The sequence below is a fragment of the Dermacentor silvarum genome, chromosome 6, assembly GCF_013339745.2.
Source record: "Dermacentor silvarum isolate Dsil-2018 chromosome 6, BIME_Dsil_1.4, whole genome shotgun sequence".
In the NCBI taxonomy this organism is placed as follows: domain Eukaryota; kingdom Metazoa; phylum Arthropoda; class Arachnida; order Ixodida; family Ixodidae; genus Dermacentor; species Dermacentor silvarum.
Window position 1 is genome coordinate 164987247 of NC_051159.1, and position 24835 is coordinate 165012081.

General features: G+C 46.5%; 1 pseudogene; it reads left to right on the plus strand.

Annotated features, from left to right (window-relative positions):
• Positions 1-1748: 1748 nt before the first annotated feature.
• On the plus strand, positions 1749-23186 carry LOC119456339 (flavin-containing monooxygenase 5-like; annotated as a pseudogene).
• Positions 23187-24835: the final 1649 nt, after the last annotated feature.

Sequence of the window (24835 nt, forward strand, 5' to 3'; positions counted from 1 at the left end):
CAGAGAACGCATACTGTGTCATTTTTTGGCTTCACCAGGGTGGTGTAAGTGGTGTGTTTCGTGCTGTCAAGTAACCGTTGCAGCTTAAACGGACATTAATGAGAAAGATTAAGTCAAATTAAATCGGTACATTATGCATTAGGAATGCTGAGTAGGTGAGTCTTACTGGAGCCACGTATGGCGCTTAAACTTGGAAGGCAACAGTGAAACTTGAGAAGGTGAGTGCCGCGTAACGAGTGACTGAATTAAAATAAAAGTGCGACATTAAAAGATACGAAAACGGCTGTCGGGGGAATAGAAAGCAAAAAAAAAAATGTAGGTGATTATTCAGTTAAGGTTAAGAGGCAGAAGTACTACTGCTGCTATTTCAGGTGGAAGACTCATTTCTGCAGTTACACCTCAATTTCTCGTTATGGACCTATATAACAACACATAAATTGCATTCCCGCTTCATGCTATCAGCTGAGGCTTCACTCCTAGGGGATAATAGGCACACACAACAAAGGAAAAAACAGAAACAATACAGAGTTGTTCCTGAGCCTCCTCAATATGCTCGATGACTTATGGCTTGCGCGTTGGACGTTTGCGCCTTGCTAATTTATCTATTTGTTAGATCATAAGTTTCCCTTGCGGAAAATGGCCTGGATTCCGCGGTAGAATGAGCTGAAATAATTATGAGCACAAATAAGAGGTTGTTAGATGTTTTAATGCGGAATGCCAACATCTCTACAGGTCAGGAAACTGAAATCAGCGTGGCTAAAAAGTTGTGCTTGTTGGTAGTTAATAAGCAGCTTTCTTTGAACACTCAGGGCTATGGTGACTGGCAGACTTAAACTTGGTGCATTAGTGTGATATTGTCAAGTTGATGGAAATTTACAGCGCAGCATATATTCGTTGCCGCTTCCAAAGCAAGTTAGCGTGGTACATTCGGTGGCACTAGTTTTACTTGAAAATGGAGTTATGCCCGCGCCCAGCCCATAGCTGATTTCCTTGACCCTTTGTGAACCTATAATTAACAGACAAATTTGCCCTTGTTCGTGAGAGAAGTGGTGATTCGAGCCAAACAAACTCGTGTGTTTGTTTCTACCCACTAAGGCTGCTCACGTTCAAGGTACGTAAACACTACACTTCTCCGGCCGGCCTACCTTTCTTAGCAAGCGTTTCGCAATCTCGCGAAGTCCTTCAAGAAACGTGCAAGGGTTGAAGTGTAGCTGGACCAAAGGAGAGGAATCCCAAAGAGCTCTCCCCATCCGGCGTCAGCTCATGGCAGAAGCTCTTTGCGTCGAATACCGAAAAATGGGTCAGTGCGCAGGGCAAGGAAACGCCAATAAACTCGAAGAAACCCAAGCTCATAGCTACTGCGCACTCGTAGTCAAAATAAATTAGAAAATGCCCGTATGCTTCCGGCAGTCACGCAGGTTCAAAAGATCTCCAATAAAAGTAAAAAAAAAAGACATTTTCACTTGTACACTTTCTGTGACACCGCCTTGACATCGAGCCCGCCGTGTACATTATTGCACAAACAGAATTCCAAGCCACCACCTCTCTGTTGTCGCATGGCCGCCTTGTCCCTGAGGACTTCTTTCCACGCCGCTTGTTTTCTTTCGCGTTCTTTCTCGTCACTTCTTATTTCTTTGATGGCCTCGCGGCTGTTGACGACCTTCTCTCTTACTCTCTGTCCACCGGTGCGCTGACTTGCGGCGAGACGTACGCGCACGCCGCGTTTTCTCTCAGACCCTTTGTTCTGAGCGTCAGTAATCGCGCATATAACAGACTACCCGAGTCGCACGCGAGGCGTTCGTATATGCATTGTCGTCCACGTGCCCTCGCGCACATGCGCAGACGCCGGCCGCAGAGCGCAATTATTCCTCCTCCTCCTCCTCCTCCTCCTCCTCCTCCTCCTCGCAGACCATTGGGATGACTCGTGCGTGTTTTCGTTATTTTCTAGTTTATTCGAGAGGCGGCTTTCGCCAGCGCCCCGTTTATAAGCAGCGACGCCAAGCGCGCGGGCGTTTGGGCGAAGCTACACAGGTATCATAAGGACGGGGGTTGCCTCCTCTCGGCCTCCTCTCGAGTCCGGTCGCTTTGTGTTCCTGCGGACTGATACGTGAAAGTCGTGTGGATAGCGTGGCAGGCTCACACTACGTGCCGTTGAATGCGTTATGTGCATTCAACGCTAAACCTTCGTTCCGGAAACATCACTGTTAGCTTCTGTGCAGCTGGAGTGGTCTTAGCACCCACACGTCGAGGTGAAGGCTGATGGCAGAATTTGCTGCGAGCCATGCTTGTACGAAGACTGTAAGCTATGCAACCGGCGTGTCGTTGGGTGACATTCGCGTGAGCGTGGAACGGATTTTCCCGTGATTTCAGGTGTGTGCCTTGTGGCAGAAACATCCAACAATTCTTGTACTGTTGATCAAGTGAATACGTTCTGGTCGACGTCGGTGCAAGTTACGCACCAGACAGTTATTTGAAAGTGTGGACATCTTCGGCTATAATCGCAGGAAACACTGAAGAAAGGCAAAAGGTCGAGCCCAACTACGAAACATGCTGTTTATATCCCTCTGAAGACTTCTATTCCTTTACACTTATCTTCCGGGCAGGGTAGTCAAGAAGGGCTACATCTGGTGAACCTCCTTTCTTTTGTTATCCTCCCATCCTCTTTCTCTGAAGGCCAAGACGCTCGTCTTCGTATCGCCAAGTACGTGACTCAGGCTCTGGCCAATATGGTTCGCGTGGCTGTGATCGGCGCCGGGGCGAGCGGCCTGACTGCTCTCAAGTCGTGCCTCGAAGAAGGCCTCGGACGCGGTGTGCTTCGAGAAGACCGAGGACCTCGGGGGCCTGTGGACGTACCGCGAGCACAACGTGGACGGTGTCGCTTCTGTCATGTTCTCCACCACGACCAACACGAGCAAGGAGCTATCGGCCTTCAGTGACTTTCCACCACCGTCGCAGTACCCGAACTACATGCATCACCGTCTCGTCTCCCGCTACCTGAATGACTACGCCGACGCCTTCGGCCTGCGCAGCTACGTACGCTGCTTGCACTCCGTAACCAGGGTGAGTGGCGTGACTGCGAGCGTTTTGACTTGGGGAGAAACAACTTTGACGAATGAGAGGGGAAGCGCTCATCGACATGAGATTACCAGGCAGGCTCCCTAACAAAGGAAACCTAAAGGAAACAAGTAGGCTATGGCACCTCATAGATCGATGAAGTGAACCCCCGTAAGTGATTTCGCCGCCGAGTGAAGCACTCATTTTTGCCTCGCGTCTTTGTAACGAGTTTATGCGTAAGCAGACTTGGCTGGTTGATAGATAACAGGTGCTTCATACGTACGGCGTACTTTGTACGAGTGCCTATATAGTAGCACAGAAGACAGCGGATTTGAACCAGAATCAGAGAAGATGTATTATCAAAGGTTCGATAATGTTACAGGTATTTAGTATACCGAAGTAGGTCCCATAGTCAAAGACTGTGTCGTGACCTCCTGTACAAGAACAGTTATGATAGATGACAAATGAAAGTAAAAGTAGCAGGTCAATAACGGATTACATATGTAAATAAAAGAAAAGCTAACTGAACAAAATGCAAAATTGATTACAAAATATAACATAATGGTGACAACGTAAATCCCAGCATACAAGAAATAAATCGCATAGAAAAAAAAAGACAAGAGCTTATTAGCGTCGTTTCAAAAGCATTGTGTCTAGAGGAAACTAAGGAATCACAATATAACTTTCGTTTCCTTAAAGCGTGACTTCCGCACTGTTTCCGCAATTACGTCCATTAGCTTCACCTTTTGGGCACACGCGGTGCCATTCAAGCGAACACACCGCAGAGACTCTTATGCCACTGACACACAGTTATCTAACAGACCGCAGACCTCAGTACTTCGAGCATGGAGTGTGTACGTTCTGCATTTTTCTCGTACATACTTCTATTATGTATTTTTTTCAACTGTAGATTTCCTATCGCATGGACATAGTACACAAGTTTTCGTTGTCATGCTAATGTAACCGATCTAAGCACTATTTGTGGACCGGGCGCTCGGGTGAAGTTTGAAGGAGTGATGCAGCGAGGAAGATTGTACAAGGACGCCGCAGGAGGATGACCCACAGAACGCACGTCATCTGTGCACGACCTCGAAGATTCTTTGGCCTTCGAAAGCCGTTCATGCTCTCTGCACACAAATACGCTTAATGCCTGGAGGGGATGATTTCATTCAATGCAACGAATTGCCTGTCTGGTGACGTATGTCGTTTAGATGTTCTACGTCTCTTTTGTTCTCGTTTTTGATCGCGAAGGGCACATATATTTTTTTTCTACAGGGAGTTGCGAAGCCCCGGAAATTCGGTCCTATATCACACTGTAAATAATGTAGTTCTCAAGCGTGTTGGTAGCCGCGTCCATTCCGCGTACAGTTTTCGCGCCAGCTCCTTGTTTGCTATAGCTTGGTATTGAAAAGGCACGGAATAATAATAAAATCTGGTGAGGCAGGCACGTAACTCAAATGAGAGTCTGAGCATTTGTCCGGCGTTGAAGAAACATACAACTTACGGTTGTCATAGGTTGAGCTCTGCATGCAGTTTGAGCCAACATGCAACGAACATCCTGCCTGATGACGTATGCCCTTCCTTTAGATGTTCTATGTCTCTTTTTGTTCTCGTATTTGATTACGAAGTGCATATTTTCTTCTTTTCTACAGGGAGTTGTAGAGCCCCGGAAATTCGGTCCTAATAACACTGTAAATAATATCGTGCTCAAGCGTGGTGGTGCCGCGTCCACGCCGCGTCCACGCCGCGTACATTATTGGCGCCAGCTCCTTGTTTGCTATAGCTCGGTGTTGAAAAGACACGAAATAAGAATGCAATCTGGTGAGGCAGGTACGTAACTCAATTGAGAGTTTGGGCGTTTGTCCGGAGTTAAGGAAACGTAAAACTTACTATTGTCATAGGTTACGCTGTGCATGCAGTGTGAATCAAACCCGTTCAAATCAAACGCTAACTAGGACGAGCACAGTAGCTTTATTTAGTGTTACTCAGTGGTTCAGTGTTAATTTGTGGTATTAAGAAGTGCGTGTCTATCGTGGTTTACATGCACTTATATTATGGTGCTTTGCGTCTTTTGATGTGGCGAATTGTTTGTGATTCATGTTGTTTATTCTTATCAGCGCCTCTTCATTTTTCCAAACAATGAGGCAAGCACATAGTCAACCTGCAGTTTAGTCGTCTCGTGTACTTGTCGCACAATATATATATTACGAAAGCAGGGCTGGAATGAGTCTTCAATTTTCAAGTCAAAAGAACAAATTTACTCCTATTAACTCGAAATGTAGACACGCGACAGTGGCACTGTATACGCTGCAGTCCGACAATGAAGTTTTCGTAAATGAATCACACCGATGATACAGGTGCTGGCGATTGCAGAGAGGCAAAAACACCTTACATAATTTTTACTAGTGTTCGCGCTTGTTCCAGTCTAAATCATTTAAGGTCGCGCACATGAACAAACCATTGTTTGTACAGTGGTTAAACGAAAGCAGCCCCATGCTTACCTTTATTAACATGCAGCATGAGGCTATGCGATCCAGATAGCACATCCAGCTCGCTTGTCAGTCTAAAAGGGAATTTGGCACAAAAGTATGCTCATGCTGTCAGTGCAGCTCTTTATCCCGCATGATGATGGGCAGTACTTGCATTTATGTGTAGATCGCACCTTTCTTTTTTCTGTCCACCATTTTTTTTTCGAAGAGACTTCTCGTTTATCACTTTATCCGACTCTGCCAGGACAGCGGTTAGCCTCATTCAGACTCTAATGTCTGCCATACTATCCCCAGAGCAATGAAAATACGACATAACTGTGCAAATATATATATATATATATATATATATATATATATATATATATATATATATATATATATATATAGCACAATTGCTTACCTCGAGTAAAAATAGTTTTAAGATCTCGTCTACATGTCTTTATAATCGCATGGCTCAAAAATTAGGAGTTGCTTTTGAAAGAAACTCCTAATTGAAAGCAGACGGGGTCAAATAAACTAGTTGCAAGTGACGCTCTTTCCTGCGCTTTTTTCCGTCCTTGGTTGCGTCTGAACATTACGGAATAAGATGAACCAACTAGCCCAGCACAAGTATTGAAGGCTAGGTGGTTCGTATTTATAATGAGCAAATACTAACTCTACAAAAAGAAGGAAGACGTAAGAACGACAGGACAAGGCGCTTACTTAAAACTGAAGAAGTTATGGACGAATCTTCACATTTATACACGTATATGTCAACGTGTATTGAGAGTAAAGCTAAGAGCAAAAATCAAAACGATAAAAGATAATCGTGAGGGAACGTTACAAATTTAAGGCCGAACATGCACGCGCGCTAACAGATTTTTGCGTTATCGCATTTGTCGATTATTAGCGCACGTGTATACAGGGTGTTGCATTTTATCTGCAGCAAATTTTAAAAAATTGCCTATGGCAGATAGCACAATTAAAATCCTCGAAGTACTAAACTACTCGATGAGGCGGCCATTACTTCCGCGAGAAATCAAAACGTCTAATTGAGTAATTAACATAATTACGCAAATTACCTTTTTAATAAATTATTTTACGACACATCTTTCAATCTACAAATTATAGCCGCTGAGCTCGCAAGGCGTATCCACTTGGAACGAGTTCTCAGGACTAAACCAGTTTCGAGATATTAATTTTGAAATTGCCCGACGAAATGCATGGGCATTCCAGTTAGCGCTCAAGCGTTGTTAGTTAGTGCTCAAGCAAGTGCTCAAGTTAGTGCTTTGTGATTCAATGCATAAAATTAAGTTTTCCTCAAAATTAAGTTAATTAGCGTAATTATGTTAATTATTCAATTAGGCGTTTTGATTTCTCGTGGAAGTAATGGCCGCCTCATCGAGTAGTTTAGATCAACGATTATAATTGTGCTATCTGCCACACGCAATTAAAAAAAAAATTGGTGCAGCTAAAATGAAACACCCTATATATATGTCTGACTTTATAGGTTGTGAGGTTTTTTCGCAATTAACTATTGCTATCATTGCGATTTCTATCCCTTGCTTTGCTACGAATGCGCAATGACTTCTATGTGTATAAATGTGAAGCTTCTTCAATATATTTTTTCAGTTGCCAGTAGGCGCTATATTTTGTCGTTTCTCCACCTTCCGTCTTTTCATTGCACTAGAAGATTAACCTTGATAAACACTACAGTAATCCGCAGCGGGATATCTTAACGAAGACATGCCAAATATTAGTAAAATTCATCAACTACTGATAATTTGTACAGCGGTTGAACGGCACAAGCCCCACATTTACCTTTATTATAAGACAGCACGAAGCTCTGAGATCCTAATAACTCAGCCAGCTAGCGTGCTGGTTTTTCATCTGCTTTGCCGTCTCATTTCCTCAAAGCAGTGCCGCGCATAAAGCCTGTCAGCGTCTTGCTCACCCTACTCCAGCTTAGCGGAACACCGCACAAAGAGAGAGAGAGAGAGAGAGAGAGATAAAACATCTTTATTGAAAAGTCCCTTCTGAGTTCGAATGAGGAATGGAGGGGCCGAACGGAGTGGCCTAACCAAATATCGTTTCGTTCGCCCCTTTCCGTCAGACGCAGGCCAGGCCTTGAACCGTAGCGGCATCCTCCGCCAGCCGGACTTCCCAGAGCTGGTCATTTGGGCATTCGCTGAGCAGTATAACCTCCCACTGCTCAGGGTTTTTTACTTCAGCATTGTGGTTTACGCAGTGTGTGATAATATTTGGAGCTAATGTGCATGGCCATACAATGTGACGGACGTCTGCACGTGGTGTAATGCATGTCTTACAGTGCAGAAAATGTGATTACACCCATTTTTATTGAGCAGCATTATTCTCGCTCGCACTTAAAATCCACTTAATCGAGAGATTATGAAAGCGTTCCACATTTCTCGCCGTCGAGATGACCTGGCCAGCACACCGTATATTGGAACAACAGGCAATGAAGTAGACTATCTTTCGCCCACGATCTTGACATGAGCCATTCGTAACATATTCGTCGTAAAGTTGATATGAATGTGTTTTTGGCCTTGTGTCGCACTTTCCTTGCTTGTATGCTTTAAAGCGGATAACTTTCCGTCGCTCTTTCGCCCAATTTCATAATGGTTGGTAGCCGTTGGTCAATGGTTGTAACTTGGTTGATGGACAATTACCACCGACACAAAGCGTAACCGAGTTGTGGGGCGCCAACATTTATAGCTCATCGAGAGGCACGTGCCATGCGCGAGACCTTTGGATGTGCCTGATTGTTTGGATGCTCTATCAGTGCGCGCGCGCGCACTAAACACACAAGCATTCTGTACTACAACCAGGGTTGCCAAATTGGGTACTTTTAGAGGCTGTTGGCGGGAAAAAATTGCCTTGGCTACTTGGCTGCTTTTGAAATAGCTTGGCTATTGTAAAAATTTCATAGAAATATGTGTAGCTCATATTATGCAGCAACTTTAGCAAATATTTATGCCACCATACTACCACGGCACTTCAAGTCTGTTCAAGCTGGTCCATCATCATCGTCAATCCGACACGGGCGCTTTCATTTCATGCAAAGGCTTTCGCACTAGGGACGTCACAGCGTGTGCCATCTTCGCATTGTCGTTCCGCGGCAGGCCAGCTACACATTGTTGCGCCGCAGATTGTAGAAGCAAACTGTGGCACATCAGACGCATCATGGCGAAGCACGCTTGCTTTGGGTGGTTATTCCGCAAGCAATGGTTAGAAACAGAATGTGTGATTGAAGATGTCATGAATGTCTGATTAAGCAGTCTCGATTCTAAAGGATAAAGTTTGGACTGAGACTGAGGAACTTGAATAGCTTCAGCTTTGATATCACTGCAGAAATTATTGCCAAAATGAACTCAAAGACTTACACCTGAACTGCAGCTGTGATTCTGATTGCTAAAAAATAAATTATGGGGTTTTACGTGCAAAAGCCACGATCTGATTATGAGGAAGGCCATAGTGTGGGACTCCGGAACAATTTTGACCTCCTGGGGTTCTTTAACATGCACCGAAATATAAGTACACGGGTGCTTTCGGAGTTAGACCCCATCGAAATGCGGTCGCCGTGGCCGGGATTCGATCCCGCGACCTCGTGCTTAGCAGCCCAACACCATAGCCACGAAACAACCACGGCAGGTGATTCTGATTGTGTGACAATTTTCTAGTGTCTACTTAATAGTCTAGTCATATAACATGCTAATGAAAACGCTGTTAGCTTTAGCCATTTATACACGTTGCATACATGTTCCACACTTCACCTTGCCGGCGGCGATAATATCCAGTACAGTTCCTATATTTACTAAAAGCAGCTTAAGCGTTGGCTGTGATAATGGCTCTACAATAAAACGATAAAAGCAAATGCAACGTTTTTCTATAATGTGGCTACTTTTCTGGATACATTCCTGCATCCGATCAAAGTTTGACACTTTTCGAGATTTTTTGGCTACTTTTCACATTTTGGACCTGACAACCCTGACTGCAACACGTGGTTTTGGGAGATTGACCGACATTCGTGCAGGGCGAGCTACACTATACTTACAGTGGCTAGAATAGGGAAGTGTGATTACCGCCCGGCGGCTCCTATGGCAACCACCGTCGCCGCTTGTGATGCATCCGCCAGAGGGCGCTCGCACTCGTTTATACGTCAAGCTGCGCGCCCGATACGAATTGGTCCGCGAGTTTCTCCCGCTTTCTGTTGGAAATTCTCGTGCGTAGTAATGTTTCGTGCGGTGCCGACAAGTGCTCAGGTATGAGCCGCCGTCAAAGTCGCTGTTTTGTGCCTGTCTGCACGACTGGTTACAAATCGTGCAAGAAGAAGTCGCTCTTCGGGGTACCGTAAGACGAGGAGACGTACCGAAAGTGGCAGCGCAACATACCTCGGGTGGACAAGCCACTCGAACGAAATGCCGCTTTGTGCGAACTGCATTTCGATCCGCAGTTTGTGTCGCGTCACTTTGAACACATCATCAGTGGTGAGCTGGTGCGCCTGGAAAGGAGCAGGCCATTGCTACAGCCGGATGCGATACTGACGATCTTTCCAAACGTCCCCAAGTACATTTCCAAGCCAGCGCCCAAGAAAAGTAATCCGAAAGAAATGTTGGACCCACAGTTTGCACCTCCACAAAAAAGTAATAGCGAATCGACGTGGCCTCACCCGACACGTCGGATGAAGCACCCACGCTTGCCGCCAACTCTGGATTACCAAAATGTGATCGTGCCTTCCAATCAGTGGGATAAGCACGTTTTTTTATGAAACTTCCCTTTTTGTCGCATATAGCGTCTGCATACTGGGGCCAATCATGAGCTTGCTTCACGCCCAAAAGCTTCTGCTGTTTCGTTGCGGGGACAGCATGATCGAACACTAAGTGTTTGTACGTGGTGTCGAGCTCTCACTTGATGAGCACTGCGATCCTCCATCCCTCCTAGAGGCTGTTGACAGCATGCAGCTATGTTCTGACGCTGCGCGGTCGGTGGAGTTCCCTCTTGCGCGCAGCTCCAACATGACAAGCTCAGTCAAGCTGGTATGAAAGCCTCTACCCCACGAAGTGCAAGGGGCTTGTAAGTGGCCCTGAGAAGTGCTGTATCGCCTCCAAGTACCTCAGAAGGCTATTGCTCAACCAGAGGTGTCGACCTAGGCAGCTAAAGCGTAAGGAAAATTACGCCAGGAAGCTATAGGCAAGGACCCAAGCTACGGCGCGCCGCCTAAGAGCCAAAGCGAAAAGCTTGGACGAGGCTCTCGCGCAGAAAAAAACAGGCAAATCACGCGATTGAAGAAAGTGCACTGAAGAAGAAGATCGAGAAGCTCCCACCCAAACAGAAGACAGCAATCATGCAGTGCTTTGAAGCTGCAAAAATGACCAATAATTGCACCATATTTTGCTTATAGCATACCAGTTTTCAAGAAATCTTGCAAACGTGAAAATATTGAGCGAGCCAAGGCAACTTTTATGTAACATAATCATCGGTGCATGCCAATTAAGGGCAGTTACATATATTTAAGTGAAATCCGATTGCATCTTTCTTTAACGAAGAACTCGGACTCAATTCATCGTTGCAAGCAAGAACAGTTGTTTTCGTTCAAGCGTGCGTTTATAGACAGTAATTTGGCGCGTAAAATAAGACCGCAGTGAAGCAAAACTCGAGGCGTGTCCACGCGGCCTCCGAGGTAAACATGCCAAGAGGGCCTAGATCTCGCAAGCAAATGACATGTTGTACGCGAATTTATAGGGCGCATATGTCGCTATAATGTTGCTGCGATCTTCGCGAACACGAGTGGGTGAGCAAGATGTACCATTCGAGGTAAAGAAAAGGAAATTCGCATCGCGAATCGGGGCGCTTATCCGGCTAGTCGATCGTCGGGCCTGGTCGGGCGACGTGAATACAAGCGTCAGCGCCGCCTTGCGGCTGCATCTGAAACGCGCACGCGAGCGGCGGGGCCTTCGTCACACTTCCCCATTCTAGCCACTGTACTATACTCGTTACGCTCTGAACGCCTCCTGCGCCAGCTGCGCCGAGTTCCCGGTCCCTTGGCAACGAGTGGTGGTCTCCTTGAGCGCTCGGTGCGACTTCCGCTCTTAGCGCTGCTTTTCCTTCGCGAGACAATGACCTCCCCGCTGAGGGCGCTGCGGGTCTCGCCGCGGCGTCACGCGTTTTCCGGCTTTTGTCGCGCAGCTTTCTTTTTATTTTCATTTACGTTTCTCGCGTCAAATTGCTTCTTTCGTCGCCTCTTGCTCATTCTCCGCCGCCGTGTGCGATTCCAACCGCTCTCTACATCACCCCGGTGATTACGGCAGAGCCCAGCGCAGACTCAGGTAGAGGAGCACGCGAAAGTAAACTGCTAGTTTTAAGGCCTGTTCACTCTTAACTGAAAGGAACAACAACACTAAGAAAAACAGGCCTTTTACCTTTGAAAGCGCGGCTTAAGAAGGCTGGCGTTAGTCAAGGTACGGACGGACACGCTGTGGCGAGCACGTCTTAACAGGCATTTCACAAATACCACAAATACAACACGCGTAACCATATGGCGCGTTTGCGGCGGAAACGAAAGAAAACATTTGGGAATGGTTTACACGTTTCTCAACTGGTTGTTTAGCGTGTTCATCTTACGCTTCTATTTGTCTAATTTCACAGTCACGGCGTCTCGTACTCATTCCTTCAATTTATTTTCTCGGTATACTCATCTTCATGTCGCAAAAGTTCAGAGGCCAGGATGGGTATGACGGACATTATGCAATTAATAGTTCAGCTCCACAGCCTCTCCGAGAAAGGCGTTAAGGCAACTACAAGTGCCACAAAACCTGATAGCAAAATAAGTCCAAAAACTTCGCAGTGGGTAACAGAGAGCTGCTGCATAGAGGAGGGCTCAGGATTAACTTCGGCCACCTGGGGTTTTTTAAAGTGCACCCAAACAACGGTGCACTAGTGTTCTTGCATTCAGCCTCCATCGGAATGCGGCCACCACGGTTGGGAATCGAACCAGTCGCCTTGTGCTCAGAAGCAGAACGCTATAGCCACAAAGCCATCGTAACGGGCGACAAGTGCCGTTAACTACCTAATGCTAGTATAGTAAAATAAATATCCTAATAGGACAAGAAGTATAAGCTCATTGCGACAGATATCATGCAATGACTGCTGCTGCACGCTTACAAGCTGTATTTTCCCGTTTAAAGGCTGATCATAAATGAACATTTTCCACGGGTTCAAGCTTATATGAAAGAACATTTTCTGGAAGTGCAGAAATAATAAAATTAGTTTTTTTCGGTAGCACGTTCATGGCAGTGAACATCACAAAGTGTATGATAAATACAAATTAACAGCCTAATTAGTGAAGCGCACAGATTAACTTCTCAATTAGCAGCTCTAGCGCACATTGGGAACTCGCACGATCGAGGCTAGCCCCTGATCAAAGCATATTGATTTCCCAGAACGAAATAAGTAGCTCACATGCTTAAATTTCTGATGGCGGATTCTGCTAATTATGTATGGCCAATCGTTTCCTTGACAGTCGGCATTTTTATTTTACAGATTGCTATCATGAAACGTGCGGAATGCATGCATGAAATATTGCATGTTCTGTCCTTGATTCACTGAGAATTATTTTAAAACTTGCCTAAAAGATCTTTTGAAGTTCTCACTCTTTGGATTTGTATAATACCTAAGGGGGCGGAGACAGCTTGCGGGGCCAATCACTTGTAGCGCACGTAAATCGAGATTACGTGCATATTCTGCTGCAGTACTCGCCAAACAATGCTTACGCATTAAGAAGTAACGCGCAACCTCAATTTATCTGCGTGCTTCTAGTACGGGCCTATCAACACTAGCGCTTATCTCCCAGTTCGCGCCGAATAGATATACCTTTAGCACTGACCAATATGTAATGCGTGCCTGCAACGCGAACCAAAGCGGAATTTTTCGCCAGTGTGATCGGTGAATGCCTTGTTTATAGGGGAACTGAGAACTATGATTTCTCGTGCAAGTAATGTTACGGCGCTCGAATAATCTAGCTTAAGGCGTCATTATGCTGCCTTCCACAGGGGATATAAGAAATGAGGCTCGAATAACACAGGCAAAAACAAGCGATTTATTTTCCCCTACGTCTTCTCTCTTTTTTTTTTCTAAGTTCAGAGTTTGATTTCGTTAGCTGTTGTTTTAGATACGATCGCTTTCTTTTTTGTAGAGATATTTCTTTCGTCCTAATGCCACCCAGTAAGGAACAACAGTAACAACGTTGTTCGGTGACAAATTGTCCGTCAAGCAGAATGCAAGCGGGCATAATGTTGCAATACTTTTACGTCCGCTCCCAAGTGCCTTCTTTCTTCACGCAAAATGTCAATTGTGCTCGAGGTCTTCTGGCTGCACGTGCCAACGCGTGTGATTGATTTTTTTTCCTCAGCCATGGTCGCAAAAACAATGGGCGTAGCTCAAGGACGCGAGAGCGCACATGTTCCTAGGCTTCAGTATATAGCGAAGATGGGCTTGCAACGGTGCGTGATGTTCGCCGGTAATCGCGTTTGTTGACTGGACCAACGTTAGCCGCATTGTAAGATGAATTATTTTAGCCTTGGATTACTGCGGGAGGGGGGGGGGGGAGGAGTTCTTGCGGCCGCAATAAATAGGTGTAGGATTTATTAAGCTTACGTAAGCTATTGTGATGAAGAGCTTGGGCCACAAATGCCTCGCGACGGTGCCCGAAATTTTCATTTTCTTTTTTTGCGCGTAGCAGTCAGTGCCTGCCAACTTATTCTGCGATCTTCATTCGCTCATCAGAGACGCGTCTTGCTCATCCCAGGTTACGTTATATAATTGATTAAAAACAGAGGATTATTGCAGACTTTTAGATCAAAACACGTCGTGAATCAAAAAAATCACAAACAAAGCGACGTGCCCAGCGGAGGCTTGCTGATGTTTCAATACTCGTTGATGGGCCTATCCTGGTTAGAGACGTGTTACTCCTATGTTGGTTAAAAGGAATGACTGTTACCCTATAGTTGGTATAGCATTTTATAACGTGCTACCGAAAAGAACCTAATTTTGTTATTTATGCACTTCTAGAAAATGTTCTTTTATATACGCTTGAACCCGTCTAAAATGTTCATTTATGAGCAGCCTTTAATCGGGCAAATACAGCTTGTAAGCGTGCAGCAGCAGTCATTGCATGATATCTGTCGCAATGAGCTTATACTGCTTGCCCCATTAAGATTTTTATTTTACTATACTTACATTAGTTATTTAATGGCACTTGTCGCCCGTTACGGTGGCTTTGTGACTATGGCGTTCTTATGCTGAGCACAAGGGTCCTGGTTCAATTCCCAACCACGGTGGCCGCATTCTGATGGAGGCTGAATGCAAGAACACTAGTGCACCGTGGTTTGGGTGCACTTTAAAGAACCCCAGGTGGTAAAAGTTAATCCTGAGCCCTCCTCTATACAGCAGCTCTCTGTTACCCACTGCGAAGTTTTTGGACTTACTTTGGTATCAGGTTTTGTGGTGGTGGGCAGACGCAAACACAAAATAGACAAGGACGAGCGCTGCTATGAACTGCGTAAGAACTGTTTATCAGCCTCGTATCAGCGAGGCGCCCACTAGTCTCCCAACTACCGAGTGCGATTTCATGAATGCCGGTTTTTGACAAGCGTGATTTTTATGCCAATGACGCGATGGTGCAATGGTGCGCGGGTATGCTATTTCAAGTAGTATACATAATTATATCAGCGGGTGTCTCGAGTATCAACATATTTTGATAGTAGCTCTCGTCCTTTTTTGTTTAGTGTTGGTGTCAGTCAGTCGCTTGCGGCTAAGTTACTGCATATAATTTTGCGTGATTTGCTTATTGTAGTAGCTCGTGGTCGTTGGTGGCGACGACGTTCTAACGCAGAGAGCAGTGCACTGCTATTTGTGGCCCGAGTCGGCTGCTTGAGGACAAACACATACCGGAGCAAATATTCGCAACAGAATGAGGCTTGCGTTTCCAGCAATGAAAGTCCGGAAACGACTCAGCAGATTCTACTGGAATGCCATTATACATTCACCCAGCAAGACCCATAGGGAATGTGCACCAGCCCGGAGCGCCAGGGATTCAAGGCAGATGAATTGTTCAGCAGTCGATATAAGCAAGAGTTGTTTCAAGTATTGGTGGCAAAAAGGCAGGGAAGAAATTGATAGCACCGGAGTCGTTACAAGCATAGGTAACTATACAATCTGAAGATAGAGGTTTCAACGATGAAAGAAAAGATCAAGGAGATGTAGGCAAAATGCTAGACTGATTAGCATGTAAACAATACAGATTAGCTCAAGCAGGCTAGGTGACTGTCGCTGCCCTGTTTCGTAGGTGATGCCAATAGAAATCATCACCACCATCATTTTGTGAAAGAATGTATCGAAAAGTGCGCTCGCACTGCTCTGCCAAGTGAACGAGAGTTGCACTGTGGGCTTGTTGATATGGCATCGTAAGCTGTTCTAGTAGCCCAAGAAGAAACACGAACATCAGAAAACACTAATAAGCGCTGTGTAGGTGTGCCTTTTACGTGCGTTTCCTGCTTGCGCGACTACAACTCACGCGCGGCCGATTGAATTCGCTTCCTGATGACCGGTTCACTCTGTTTGTTCATCCTTTTCTATCTATATATAGAATTGGGGAGTATTACGCATTAAGAATCAAATTATTACAAAAGATCCTTTCAGGTTTCGTCCAATTTTGTCCAATCGAAAGGCGTGGTACGGAACAGTAAAGTGTAGGGTACAGCGCAGCCAGACACTTGCAACGTGTTACCGACATTTTGGTAAAGATGTGGAATAGGGAGAAAAACTAAAATACATTTATATGCAATTTAAAAAACATTCAATTTATCACACCCGTCAAGATGGCAAACAGTCTGTCCTACAACACCCCACGGTCGTCTCTTTCACCCCCTTGAATAATGTCAGCGTTGTGGTAATGCTCGCAACAGGGTCGCAATGGGAGGGAGACGAATGACGCCAGTGCGCGCTCGTGTGCTTCGACTGTATAGTGCTATCAGACGTGTTTATGACCAACATAACCCGCATGCTGGCCTCAAATAACCTAATGACAGAGTTTCAATAGAGCTGCAATTCGGGATAGTTGGTTATTCATGATCGTCAAAGAACAGCGGATACAAAAAAAAAAAAAAAACTGTTCTGCGCAAGGGTAAACAGTTTTTTTTTTTCCTTTTTTGCTGCGTCGACAATAAATGTTCATCCTCTTAGAGATAAACGCCAATTGAAAGTCAGCGCTGTGTATGTCGCTTCTACTTTCGTCCCTAGTTTTTCACGCTATCTTATTTGACGACCGAGTTTCGATGGGCTGTGGCACTATCCTTTATTGCATTATTGTGTGGTTTCTTCCAAGAAACGATGTTGTTAGCCTGAGTCCAGTCTAGCCGACGCTGCGTATACTGTGATGTGTGGCTCCTTCTTCAAGCCGGCGCGCGCGGGCTTGCATGCCGGTTGGGCTCCTCAAAAACTGCGCTTGAGAGCACCGCAATCGTATTGACCCTTTTCGCGGCAATCCCGTTTGCGCTGCAATGTTTGATCCCGTGGTGACGCGTTCATTGCTTGCCTCAACTGCCTCCGTTGCCTCCTTGTTTACAATGGAAGTGTATGACGCTGGCGCGGCTTAGAAAACCTCTGTTTTCAGGAGATATCGTAAACGGTGACTAGGTGGACGACACGAAGCTTTGATCACAGCTTCAGAGAATATGCAAAAGCGCTTTCGGAGCTGATTAAGCTATGTCCAAACCGCGCAAGCAGCGTATATGGTGCTTGTTCTAAAAGCGGGGCTAAATATGTATTCCAAGCTATCCAAACATTCCGCTCATGAATTCAGTCAGGATTAGTGTGTTTTGCTCTTTGTTCTTTATTCGGCAAATATTTTGAAGCAGTGGCTTGTCAGTTTCTGACTCAGTGAAGTTCCTCGGTGCGGCCACTATCTGATTATTTTCTGCCTAATCGCTCGCGGGTGTGCTCAGTTCCGATCGATTTGTTATTGCTGCGCACAAGGCTTGAAACGTAGCTGTTTTGTACATTGTAATACCTTGTACCAAATATATATTACAGCTAGTAACTTGCTTACTCTTGTGGACCGTCACGAAACAATCAGCTTCGACCATTCGTGCGCCATCGGTGTAGTCCGTCAGTTATTGTGCGTATACAGTGCGCATATATTCAAGTGTGCGCCAATTCACTTATTCTTGATACGTCGGTGGTAGAGTGGGCGTAAGTTTTCCTGCCATTTGGGACAGATGTGTATAGATAACGTGCGCGAAACTTACTATGGCAGGAAGCGGCGCTACTCCCTTTGTCATTGTTTAACGAGTGGTACTCACTCTTGCCGACGTTCGGGGGATGAAGCCCTTTCTTTGAAGGTTAGCGATACTGGGCTGGTGGATGAGCAAATTTCTGTATACTCGAGGAAAGCCGTACATCACGATGTGCCGGTAACACGTTCGGACAGTTGTAGCAGTGGTCCTCGAACTTGGCCACACAGATTCATCCCATTCCTTAGCATGCCAGTCACTATTTTTGCAGCCAACTACTGCACACGTCTTCAATCCACATAATTCAATCTAGCATGATTGGAGCACAGTGTGTCAGCGAAAACTCAGTTGCATTTCCGACAACTGATCGCACAGAAGCAAGGTAGAAGCGGTAATGGTTTCGTATTCGTGCGCGGTCGCTGAGGAGACGTATGGCGCGCCGCCGTGAGCGCCATCTCGTTTCTCGAAAACAAACTGCTCCGCGAAAAGGGTCAATAGTGAATACTCGCACTGCGGTATTTGCTGTTCTTTCACAGTCTCCTCCAGGCGTCGATTATATAGGCCTGTAGAAAATTTTGTTTTTAACACATTTCTTGCCTTTATCAACGCGAAAAAAAAAACAAATAGCAGGACTGATGAAAGATTTTCATTTATTCAGTTGCTTTAATTTCGTGTCACTAACGGAGAGATAGAGTTTTTAATAAAGAGAAAGGAAGAGATGTCGGCTAGAGCGCGTGTCTCTAGACATCTACTCCTCACGAGGGTAAGGAGAAATGGGAGCGACAGGGAAAGAGATAGACGACACGTGTCTATACAACAGCACCATCAGAAAACGTACATCAAAGATCGTGATGATATATTTCATGCATATAGAGAATGGGAGTATGATCAACAAGTGTCAACAGAAAGAACACAATTAAGTGTGGTGTAGAAACCCATGTTTGGTCCGCATTTCGACGGGGGCGAAATGCGAAAACACCCTTGTACTTACATTTAGGTGCACGATAAAGAACCCCAGGTGGTCCAAATTTCCGGAGTCCCCCGATACGGCGTGCCTCATAATCAGATCGTGGTTTTGGCACGTAAAACCCAATAATCTAACACATGTTTGGTGCAAATATTGTAATCTCAAGAATTGCATAATTAAGACGCTTTCTTCCTGTTGCAGGTAAGTCCGACGTCTGACCATAGTGACACGGGACAGTGGGAGCTAGTGGTGCACGACCTCGAGGAAGACACGACCCTGGTGGATACGTTCGACGCCGTCATGGTTTGCACGGGTTACGACCACACGCCCATCATGGCCGAGTTTCCTGGCCTCCGGGATCGGTTCCGAGGTCGCGTGATGCACGTCAGGGAGTACAAGCGGCCCATCGGGTTCTTCGGTGCCAAGGTTTTGGTCGTTGGACTTGGAAACTCCGGCTGTGACGTAGCCGTGGAGTTGAGCGCCATTGCGGACGCTGTAAGTGCTGCGGGTTTTCCAGTGAGCGCTTGATCGCGTCGGACCGCGGTGCAGCGTAGTCTTTGTTTAAAGAGACTGACAAACGCTCAGAACATGAATAGAGATAACCCCGCTGATGGAAAGATTGCCTATCGCATTGGTTAAAACGAGCCATGGTTTTCTCATCAAACGTGGATTTATTTTTTAATTCTTCACTAAAAGCCGCAAAAATTACCTTTGGCGCCTCACGCGGCAATAACATGAAAATGCATAAGCGGCCTATGACGTGACCTTCTATTAGCGTACGCGGTTCCTGGTCTTTTTTAATCGCATTATTCTTTTTTTTCTGGGGTTTTACGTGCCAAAACCACTTCTGATTATGAGGCACGCCGTAGTGGAGGGCTCCGGATTAATTTTGACCACCTGGGGTTCTTTAACGTGCACTACAACGCAAGCACATGGGCGTTTTTGGATTTCGCCTCCATCGAAATGCGGCTGCCGCGGCTGGGATTCGATCTCGCGATCTCGTGCTCAGCAGCGCAACGCCTTAGCTGACTAAGTCACCGCGGCGGGTTTTTTAAAATCGTATTGAAATGGCCGTACACTTTTTTTCTGTTGTAAGCTTTCATTTTTTTAAACTGACAATGCGCAGACTATGCCTTTGGTTGTAGTGAGTAGAAAAATGGCGCTGCCTTCGCCTTTGTTTTCGATGAGTTGGCTTGGCTTGTCTATCGACAGAATAACGACGACGGGGGCCAGCCAGACATGATGTAGGTGTGTACGTGTGGAAAAACGCGGTACAAATTATAGGAAAGGTCTGTACAACAACGCAAACTTATGGTACCAGCTTTTTATCTTCGAAAGTGCTTGAAAAGGTCGAAATGTAGGTGGTCAACACACAGTTGCATTCACTCATGTGAAAGCAGAACGATGGGCTGCTTTCACAATTTGCGATGCGGGCTATCGGCGTCGCTCTCACTTCTCAGCGTTGCTGGAGGAGGGACTCTCTCTTTTTTAGAAGCTGCTCAGATCTAAACATTCTGCTTACAATATATCCACGCGCTCTTGGAAGTAACCGCTGCAGGTGCAAACACTGCCGAGGGTGAGCTTTGCGTAGCGCTATAAAAATATAGGTCACTAAAAATCGGTTGTCAGTCCCTTTAAGGGCTACTCGACCATTAGCGTACAACGCCTGGCTACTGTGTACGTGAACGCTTATTGCAAAACCCCCGCCCTGCTACACAATCAATGGACTCCTTATTCTAATGTCACCACCGAAGGGATCCACTGGTTGGGATGGAATCGAAAAAAAAAAAAACGCTCGTGTATCAAGCTTTAGTGAAGGTTAAAAAAACCCTCATGTGGTCAAAAGTATTTGGCAGCTTCCTAGCTGCTACGGCATCGCGCATTGCCGCACCTTGAGTTTCGGACATTTGACACCGTGATAATAAAGATCGGTGTACTAAAGGGGGATGTCAGCTGTTAGTTGTGTTGTGGGCAATGCTACATCTGATAGAAGGCAGCAGATGAAGAAAAAAAATTTGCATTTTAATTATATGAAAACTGTAACATTAAAAGGCCTGAAGGATTTCTAAATGCAATCTGAGTGCTCAAAGAATTCAATCAAGCTGTCACAAGCATACATTATGACCGTTTAAAACCTGGAGGAGGCTTTCAGCCACACGCATGTCTTTGGAATCGCCCACTATATGGACGTTTTGAAAAAAAATTTGACGATTAATTACCAGCTTTAAGATATTGCTACACCCTCTTTCAGGCTGTCACAGGTATAAAGGCGAGTTCCACTTAGTTGGTGCAATGTTTTAGATCGATACGCCGTCTTACCTACCAGTGGCGATAGTTCGCAAATTGGCTGCAGGCTCCGGCTTAATGAGACTGGGTCAGCTTTCAACTGCTTTCGCTGCCACGTGTACGTGGCACGTCTTGCATGTGTGAGCGCATCATGCGGGGCACATGCAAGGGGTGAAACGGCGTACCTGAGGAGGAGAGATTCTTGCTGTGAAACAGCTCCCAGTATGAGCTTTCGAAATTTAAATTAAATGTTAAACGCCGTCAAGCGTGCTTTCATGAACCAGGATTGTGTGTGTGTGTGCGTGTGCGTGTGTGTGTGTGCGTGTGTGTGTGTGTGTGTGCGTGCGTGCGTGCGTGCGTGCGTGCGTGCGTGCGTGCGTGCGCGCGCGCTCTTAGCATGGAGACTGGTGCTAAATATGTTAGCAATACAGCTGCTTAGGATCCCTGTAGTTGAAATAATGCTCATGTTAGGAAATGTTAGGCGTGTCGACACGGACACTCTGTGTCTTCTTGAGTCTGTGTCTGCATGTCCACGTTTTTTTCTAACCTGACTCCCTACCAACTAGCTGAACTATCCGTAGTTCTTGAAATCGCTAGGGACAATCATCAGTAATCAAACCACCCTTCGTCCACATGGACGTTATTGTGCAGCGATTTCCATCCGTTCCATGTTGCCTTTTACAGGTGTACGTGAGCACGAGGCGCGGCTGTTGGACCATCCCTCGAGTGGCTTCGCGAGGCGAGCCCTTCGACGTCGTCAACGTGCGGCGCTCCTGGAACTGGATGTTCCACTGGCTGCCTTACTCGATCGTGTGCAGCGTGTGCGAACGCGAAGCCAACCAGCGCTTCGACCACGCCCGCTACAACCTCGCTGCGCGACACCGCATCCACGGCCAGCACGCCACCATAAGCGACACGCTTCCTTCCAAGATACTCAACGGAACGGTTGTGGTCAAGGGTGACGTACGCTGCTTTACCGAGGACGGAGTCATCTTCGAGGATGACCCTAAGGTCGCCACCGTTGTCGACGTGGTCATCCTTGCCACCGGGTACACGGCGCACTTCCCGTTCATCGACGATTCCGTACTGCCCGTCCGCGACAACCGCGTACGCCTCTACAAGTATGTCTTTCCGTCGCTGATGCAAAAAGGAACGCTGGCCTTCATAGGAGCCGTGCAGCCAGAGGGCAGCCTATTCCCGATTTCCGAACTGCAAAGCAGGTGGGCAGCGGGGGTGTTTGCGGGGCGTTATGCGCTTCCAGCCTTCCAGGCGATGGAAGAAGACGTGGATCGCCGGGAAATGCGTGTCCGCGAACGTTATATACCTGGCAGCCGGCACGCCAGGCAAGTTGACTGGATAGAATACATGGACGAAATGGCCGAGCTTGTGGGCTGCAAGCCACGGCTGGGCCGACTTCTTCTGACCGACCCGGTTTTGGCGTGGGCGTGCGTGTTCGGGCCGTGTTTGCCATACCAGTACCGGCTGCATGGTCCCAGAACGTGGGCCCGCGCCCGCCAACAGATACTTGACTTTTGGGATAATTACAGGCTGGGCCTTGAGACGAGGAAGTTGCCGTGGTTGAAACCGAAACCCTGGGACGCATTGGAGACCAAGACGACGGTTGTTGACCTGAAGGTTGCTGCCATGGCACTCTCTTTTCTGGCGGCTGGACTCAAAGTCAAGGCACTACGATTGCTCTTGCTTAGGTGTCTGGCTTTCTTTGTACAACTTGCTTGGTCACTAAGCGATACAGTGCGGACGCAGAAGCAGTCACTGAAGCCTGACGTCAAAAGTTATTTCAATGTTTTGTCCCGTATGACGACGTGACGGACGACGTACCTTGAGGTTGGTGCATGCACATCGGTCGGGCAGCTGTGTAAAAGAGAAGAATAAAAAAAATCATGCCAAACAGAAGACACGCCGTTCATGAGGTGGATGAACAAGCTTCACGCATAGGTGCTACCACGAGTTCAGTGCGTCATCTCCTATCGTTACTATACGGGTGCTTAAGAACCTAACTGGGCTGGTGCCGCAGTCTGCATTTAAATATACTTTTTTGTGAATGTTCAACTGTTCTTGCGGTGATTAAAATTTATCCATTGCAATTGTTTCCCCTTTCACCGAGCAAGGCATCTCTCTATCCAACGTATGCAGGTGCTGTTTAAGAATACCTGCCAACCCGTGAATTTTAAAATTCGTAAAAATCCTGTAGACCTGAAGGGGCGGGGGGGGGGGGGGGTGGAGGGAAGGGGGAGTAGAACGTTTTTTTAAGCGAAGCTTTATAGGCTCACAAGTTTCGGCGGCGGTGGTGGTGGTGGTGTCACGCTGAAAAGTGGGCCGATCCTGAGGGACTGGCAAGCAGCATTTCGTTATTACACCACAGTTACTTTATGAGTGACATGGCTGACACCTGCTTCGCCTTATTTAGGAACTCTACTAATTAAACTAGCTGGAAGTGAATAGCCCACTGTTATAGGGGTTCTTGTACTAACACAAGAAGGCGGCGCGGGTACCACCGCAATTAATAGTTTAGTTCATTTTGTACAATTACGCACTTGCGCATCTCTCAATGCCTTTAAAATTTTTTAACGAACTGTATTTTTTGTAAAACATGACGTAACATTCGCAAAATCCTCGAACGGGCCGTCATTCGTAAAGCTTACGAGAAATTTGGAGGAATTTTCAGGTATGACATAACTTAATTTTTTGAACAGAAGTGTTTTTATGCATAAGCATCGTTATTCCGTTGGCTCCAAGGCAAGCGGCAGAAGCAGCAGTGTTCTGCACGCAGGCCGTGCGAAGGTTCACTTGAGCGGCTTGGATGTTTATTGCGATTAGCATTCTTCGGATAGTTCATGCACTTTCAGGTATTTTGTGTTTTCCTTTCACGCCGACTTGGGTAATTGGGTATGTGCCTTTGGGTATGTGTTGCTTTTCGGTGAACCTCTTTGACGCCAACTTGGGTTACTTGCGAGTAGAACGCATGCGAGCTCTTGTGGGTGAAGAGCTCACTTCCTAGCACTGGGTATGTGCCCGTGATTAGGCCTTACTGTGTGTGTGCTGCTGGGTATGTGCCGCTCTTTCAGCAATATATTGTCACGAGCCTTGAGAAGTAGTCTTGAAGGTTTAATGAACCGTAGAGCAGCTGGCTCTTGGAAAACGCGGAAAACGCGTCCGTCGGGGCTGGCTCGAGCAGGGAAGGGGCGCGCGGTCTTCTTTGTTCTCTTGTGCTCGGCCCACTCTTGCCCTCGACAAACTACCTACAGGTGGCAATATCCCCCCTTCCGAGCAAAAGCATCGCCTCGATGCTAAAAAAATAGGCGTAAGAAGAAAAAAGAAGAAGGCCGGCCAGGCGAAAGTATACCAAAACAAAAACGTTAACGCCACTCCGGCACAGTCAATGAACGCTCAAGCAAGCTCACGAAGATAAATGAAAAGCAGAAACAAAGAAGGGCATGAGAGAAAAAAAAGAACGAAAAGAAAGAAAGTTACGGACGCGCAATGTACGGCTTCATGCGCACACATGAACTATGTCTGAGCTCGGTTGTCTTTGTGCCCTACTCCGTGTCTGCGATGTGTCCGGAACAACTTCACAGTTTACGTCACTGACGCGGCGATAACTCACCCATTGCTAATTGATCGCTAATCGCAATAACGTCGCCAATCATCTGCAAAGGAAGGCTGCACCACCGTTCTTTTTTCGGAAAGCGGTGCAGCTCTGTTGTCTTGGAGGAGGCCGTGCTGTTGCTTGG